Here is a 6,891-nt window from a genome sequence, read left to right on the forward strand (position 1 = left end):
GGGCTCTCTGAGAGGGACAAAGGAATTGAACCCGGGTCGGCCATGTGCAAGGCAAGCACCCTACCCGCTGTGTTAGTGCTCCAATTTTTTCTTTTTAATTTTATTTGTAACAATAAGTCTCTCAATGAGAGATGTTACTGGTGCCCGCTCGAACAAATCGATGAGCAACGGGATGACAGTGACAGTGACAGTTTTAGTTAGTTGAACTGCATCTAAAAAGAAATAATGATAAAAATCATTTCAGAGGCAGTATGAGTGGGACATTTTGAGCACTTTATACCCTTAGCTTAAACAAAACAGTGGAAAACATACACATAGAAAAATAATGCACAATTAGTTAATGCAATAGAAATAAATTTCTTGCTTTGTTCAATTTCTGTTTTTACACAGGGATCATGATCATTGGTTATTGAGGGACCATATGGACCCAGACATCAAATTGAGATTCTCACATACATGCTTGGAATACAATCTACAAGTGGAGCTATTTACCTCTACTTTTTATTTTGGTCAACATTCCATTGTCACATAACTTGTTTCTCAGTGCCTCTTACTTCTGTATTCTATAATTTTATTCTATAATTTTATATTCCATAATTTTATTCTATAATTTTATATCCCTTGTATTATATAATTTTCTATAATTTTTTGTTACTCAAAAATAAAAATTTGCTGTACTTAAGCAAGAAAGTATTGATGTGCTTGGTGCTTCTTGTCCTACATTACCCTTTCTTCGGTGTAACATTTGTTTACTTCAGGTGCTATTGTTCCAAGAAGCAGCTGTACTGAAGTTCACTCAAGCATGAACCTAACCGATGTGAATATAAGAGAGCACCAGAACCGTTGGATATTAACCCTAAGTGTTTTAGGCTTCATCAGCATATTGCCCCTTTTCAACTCTTCCCAGAGAAGTTCACCGTGCTCTTATGAGCACCCCTAGTCCCGAGTTTATCTTTAACCCTTCCTCTGTGTTTTACCTCTCATTGTCACAGCTTCCCAAGACAGTCTTGGTTACTTATAAGCCAAAACTTTCTCGTAGTTCTAGACTATATTTGTAGTGAGTTACCTGCTTTTCTATTTCCCCTATAGCATTTTCATATTTTACTACAGAGCAACGTTCTTTGGTTCAACACAGAAAGATGTTTAAAGATATGCTCCTAATACTTGGGAGTTGATTAACTCTAAAATATATCTACTTCTGAGCATTTGTCATAATTACTTGACTTAGGAATCGGTTGCTGTAGTTCCTAACACCCCAAAAGGGAGGTCCAGCGTGGGGCAGGGATCGGCCCATGGTAAATGGTGAAACTACATTGGCATCAAAACGGGACAGTCTAGAAAGCATTAAAGCATGGTCTTGATGCAAGTTATGATGATTTAAGAGACAGGACCCCCACGGAGACGGACAATCTGAACTGACCCTAGGACTTAGTTGGAACTTACAGTAAAAGTCTTGCTTGCCCTCAGAGCCCAGAGAACTAGCTTTTGGAACCTATATCTCTTAACTGTGCTTTTCCAAATATTAATGTTTGTATTAATAATATTTTAGTAAGTATTAATAAGATTTAGAAAGTATTAATAATATTTAGAAAGTATTAGTAAGATTTAGCAAGTGTTAATAAGATGTACATTTAATTGTTCAATATGTACAACTATAGGGAAAGAGAAAAGCAATATAAATGTCCAGTGTTTCCTAGAGTAATATTCCCAAAGAGAATTGCCTCCACTCAAATGCTTGACCTCTGTAAATGATCAATCACATCTTTGTGCAGTCCTATATCTCAAACCCCTTCAGGGGTTCTTTAAATACGCTAGCTGCTCTGCATTAAACAGGATTATTTTTTACCATCTATCCATGAGTCTATTGTTTCTTTGTTCCTCTGCTGGAGAATCCTGAGGAGGCAGCGCTCAGCCACCCTGCACGCATCACAGCACCCACACAATGTGAACCAGCAAGAACAATGACACAAATACATTGAAAACAATGTGGGCAGAATGAACCCTCCAAATACCTATAATGATAAGGTCAACACAGGTTTAATATATTAAATTGTAATTTGTCTTAAGAAAGCACAGTAGCACTGTAGTCCTGTTGTTCATAGATTTGCTCAAGTGGGTACCAGTAGCATTTCCATATACTGATTTTAGCATATCAAATATGCCGAGGGTAACTTCCCAGGCTCTGCCATGAAGGCAGGATACACTTGGTAGGTTGCCGGGCTCTCCAAGAGGGACAGAGGAATCGAATCCAAGTCAGCCGCATGCAAGGCAAACACTCTGCCCTCAGTGCTATGGCTCCAGTCCAAAATAAAATTAAGTTTTGTAAAAATGTTTACATATTCCTTTTCATGTTCATGTTACATATCAAACAATTTTCTTTTAGGGAATTTATGTGAAAACATGAATTTTAGTCATCTGCCTCAAACTCTAGAGTTAAGCCATAATTCATCTAATTTATTTTGATATTCAGATTGTTATATTTACTGTTATAACTAACATATTTAACATCCTTATTTATACATTAGCCTATATGCTCTATCAAAAACCTTTAAGAGATAAATTTCCGGGTGTAGGGTAACTAACACAAAGCATTTAAGTATTTTTAGGCCCTTAGATATGTTCTTTAATTGGGTGCCAGAAAGGTACCAATTTACAGTCATACCTTTTTCATATTTCTTCACAGAAAGACAGGAAACTAGATGCTATCTCTAAGCGTTTATTGGTACAAATTTAAATAGTTAAAGGATTAATGGTGTGGTCCTATTTTTTTCTAAAGAGTAAGAATTTTCTCACATGATTACCAGTCTTTTGCTTTCCAATTTTTGTGTTGTTGAAGCAGTCCAAGTTTTTTTTTTTTTTAATTTTATTGAATCACCATGAGATAGTTACAAGCTTTCATGTTTGGGTTACAAACCCATCCCTCCACCAGTGCACATTCCCCACCATCAATATCCCTGGTATATCCCCCTGTTCTCACACTCCCCCTGCCTCCATGGCAGACAATATTCCCCATACTCTCTCTCTACTTTTGGGCATTATGGCCTGCAACACAGACACTTGACATGGTCATCATGTTTGTCAGTTATGCACTTTCAGCACACATCTCCCATACCAACTGGTTCCTCCAGCCATCATTTTCTTAGTGATTCCATCTCTATCCCATCTGACTTCTCCCCTCTGCTCATGAAGCAGGCTTTCAGCTATGCGCAATCCTCCTGGCTCTTGTATCTACTGTCCTTGGGTGTCAGCCTCATATGATGTTATTCTATACTCCACAAATGAGTGCAGTCCTTCTATGTCTGTCCCTCGCTTTCTGACTCATTTCATTTAGAATGATATACTCCATGTTTATCCATTTATAAGCAAATTTCATGACTTCATCTCTCCCTACAGCTGCACAGTATTCCATTGTGTAGATGTACCAACGTTTCTTTAACTAATCATCGGTTCTAGGGCACAGATGACTAGAAAGGAACAGAAGACTTTTCTAGAAAGTCCTCTTGTTTTCTCTGAGGAAGTATGCTAGTTTAATGTCTTCGTGATAAAACAGAAAACTGGGCCGTGTTCTTCAGGCTATGAAAGGTTTCTGACCATTCCATGGACCCTATCTGAGGTACGGTAGTGAGGAGTAAACTTTTGGCTTTATTGGCATTTTCTTTCAGGGTCTTTTAGACCTGTTCCACTAAACTGCCTCCTCATGCTCCTTCAGCAACCTAATCTGTTGCCATGGCAATACTTGCATAACAAATTCCAGCCTCTTTAGCAAGGACCACTTCCGGAAGAGTGGTCATATTGATCACATCTGCTCCCCAAGTTTGGAACATGAAGCTTTATGCCCGGGAGCTGAAACGAAGCCCCTCAATTGTAACCATTGTCTCTTTAAAGTGGCACTGGAGTCCAAGATTTTTGGCTGTCTCTCTGAGGACCTCTCTTGTTTTGGGGCAGAAAGCTTCAGCCACTGTAATATGGCACACTCCTCTGGTATAAGAATGACTCCCATCATAAAAAGTCTGAGCCCTTCTAGTGACCCCGTCGATGAACTGGTCAAGGATGACGACGTCACCAGGCTGGGTCTCCTCCTGCATGGAGCCGCAGGCCGTAGTCATTATGACTTGCGTGCTGCCCTCCTCCCGAAGCTCCCAGATGTTGGCCTGGTAGTTGACTTTCCAAGGCATGATGGTGTACTGCCACCGGTGCCTTGCAAGTAGGACACAATCCATATTCTTCATCTTCCCCAAAATTAAGGCACCAGAAGGCTTTCCAAATGGAGTATCCACATATTTCTCAGTTCTTCCTTCTAAACTTTCTGGAACATCAGGGCCTGTTCCTCCAAGATTGGAGGAACATTGAACATTGAAGATTCACAGGTGAGGCCATGTCTGTGCGAGGACAGTGCGGCCCCGTGGGGCATGGGCGGGAGCTGCAGGCTCCCGGTCAGGCTGAGCAATGCTAGCAGGTGGGGAAGCGTGGCCTACGTGCCAGCAGTTTTATGTATAATTAAATTTATTGATAAAACACTTTCTAATGATGTAAATGAACTTTTTATATGTGTATGGGAATGCTTATAGAAACATATAAAATGAAGTACCTTTTTTCTTTATTTCTGTTTTCATACTATTTTCAGAAAAATTGTTATTTGATTTGAACAATGTGAAAATAAGATATCTTTTCCTTTCTTGTACCTGTTTATAATTCTAAAAAATAGCTGCAAAGTAGAAAAAAGTATAAATATATGCATAAGTATGGGCCTTCACATATATAATTTTCCTAAAAATGTAGTTAAAATGTAGGGAATATGTCTCATTTTTCCTAAATTGCACTTCAGATCAATTATTAAAGACAGATTCTACTTTGTATTTTTTTATACATTATAAAGAGATATGTATATTAAAGTCCTCATGATGGATAAAATTATAAATCTAAGAAATCCCAAATACTTTCTAAGAACAATTTATTTGATATTATTAATCAATTTACAATGATACATCTCATATTATATAAATAATTATATTATTTTTTTTTGAGTTTTATGAAGTGGATGACTAGAAAATAAAATAACAACTCATTAAACCAATTTTTTCAAAATCATTGATACTCACTTTACATTGTAAGGCTAATGTCATATTTTAAAAAATGTACTATTTTCTTTGCATGGTAGCTCACATCAGAAAAGATCCGTTCAATTATGTTTCATAGTATAATTTTGATGGGGAAAAAGATGTTCAGCTTTTAAAAGTTGCCCAGGTACTTATGTGCTCAAATAACCACAAAATACTTTTGTTTAAGAGCTCCTACATGACATGAAAATGGTCTCTATAAAGTAATGCTTGATTTGCCCTATTTTAAATTAAATTCCTATGAATTTTTGTCAGTCTACTGGGTAGGAACACGGCATCTGACATATTGAATCAGTCCATTGCTTCATCAAGTAGATTATTTGCTTCCAATAATAGTCGAGAAAATGAGACTTCAGAGAAAAATAAAGTATATTGCATACTGTGAATTGGGAAAGTTTTTACTTAATATTCCTGATTCAGTTTTAAAGCTATTTCATTGCGAACTTTAAGGTCACAAAAATGCAAAACTTTATATTCACTTAATCTTGAAACTATTGCAAGTCCATTTCTTACTTCTAACTAAATGATTTCTAGAGGAAGTTAAAGTTTTGTTATTTGTATTAGTTTGAATATCTAGATCATCTTAAAGAGAAATGACCATTAACAATGAATTATGTCTATGTATTCTGTAAAAATCAGAAAAATATGTTTTGATTACAATTTCTGGGAAAGGATTATTTGATCTGAGCATATTTCTTATTCTAAACTAAGCAGTATTTCTACCAGCTAATTTTCTGTATGATAAAAAGGTTGACTACTAATTCAATATAATCAAAGAATATCTACATACTCACAAAAGAACATTACATCTATGAGATATTTGTATCACTTGTCAGCCCATTGATCTTCGATTTGCTCGAGTGGGTGCCAGTAATGTCTCTATTATCCCAGTAGCATGCTAGTGTAGCCTAATGGTATCCACTCGCTCCTTGAAGAGGAAGAGCCTCAAACCGTTCATTCAGGGTTTTGATGAAGAAGTCTGACCATCTCATACAACATATTTTGTGTAGTGGTTCAGGTTCTTAAACAACAATGTGGCTTTTCCCTAGATTACAAATAAATGACTTTAATTTTACTGTACTTTAGAAGTCAATAAACTTATACAATAGGCTCAATTTAAGATAAAAATAAATCTATCTCTAGGCTGAAGAGATAATATAATGACTATTCATCTTCCTTTATTTGTGGCCAATCAAATTCAATCCACTTCAATCATGAATAATATCCCTGAGTACCACCCACCAGGAGTGATCCCTGAACAAAGAGCCAGTATTTTGTTCTGAATAGGTGCAAAAAGCAGAAGGAGAAAAAAAAAAGAAAGAAAAGGAAAAGGAAAGAAACACCCCCATCATTTTTAAAAATTAAAACTTTTCACTGATTGATAATATAAAATCTGGGGAGTATTCAACCTTTAAGAATGTATGTGACTCACATCATCTGGCACCAAAATTCTAGTTTCCACATGTGATCAAAAGGCTCTACCCAGCCTTCCAATGTCTTTCCCTCTTAATCTTTCTCCCTTCATCCTCAACCTCTTAATGTGAGAAAGACATAGAATATGCAAGAATTTTAATCCATCAGACATATCCTATCCTAACTAAAATCTACATTTTCTGCTGCTGTAAACATACTCCCTGCTTCTCAAAACTTTTATAATCACATTGTACAATTATATTTTACCTAAACTCTCATTATGAAAATAAGGTCCAGCTGGGAATTAAATCCCTATAGTAAAGATTATTTAGTAGCTATTCCATCATTCTGAAGACATAAG

At 36.4% G+C, this 6,891-nt stretch overlaps 1 pseudogene; it reads right to left on the minus strand.

The window, feature by feature from the left end:
- Positions 1–3,713: 3,713 nt before the first annotated feature.
- Positions 3,714–5,123, minus strand: LOC101550778 (S-methyl-5'-thioadenosine phosphorylase-like; annotated as a pseudogene).
- Positions 5,124–6,891: the final 1,768 nt, after the last annotated feature.

This window comes from Sorex araneus, chromosome 1 (assembly GCF_027595985.1).
Source record: "Sorex araneus isolate mSorAra2 chromosome 1, mSorAra2.pri, whole genome shotgun sequence".
Lineage (NCBI taxonomy): Eukaryota > Metazoa > Chordata > Mammalia > Eulipotyphla > Soricidae > Sorex > Sorex araneus.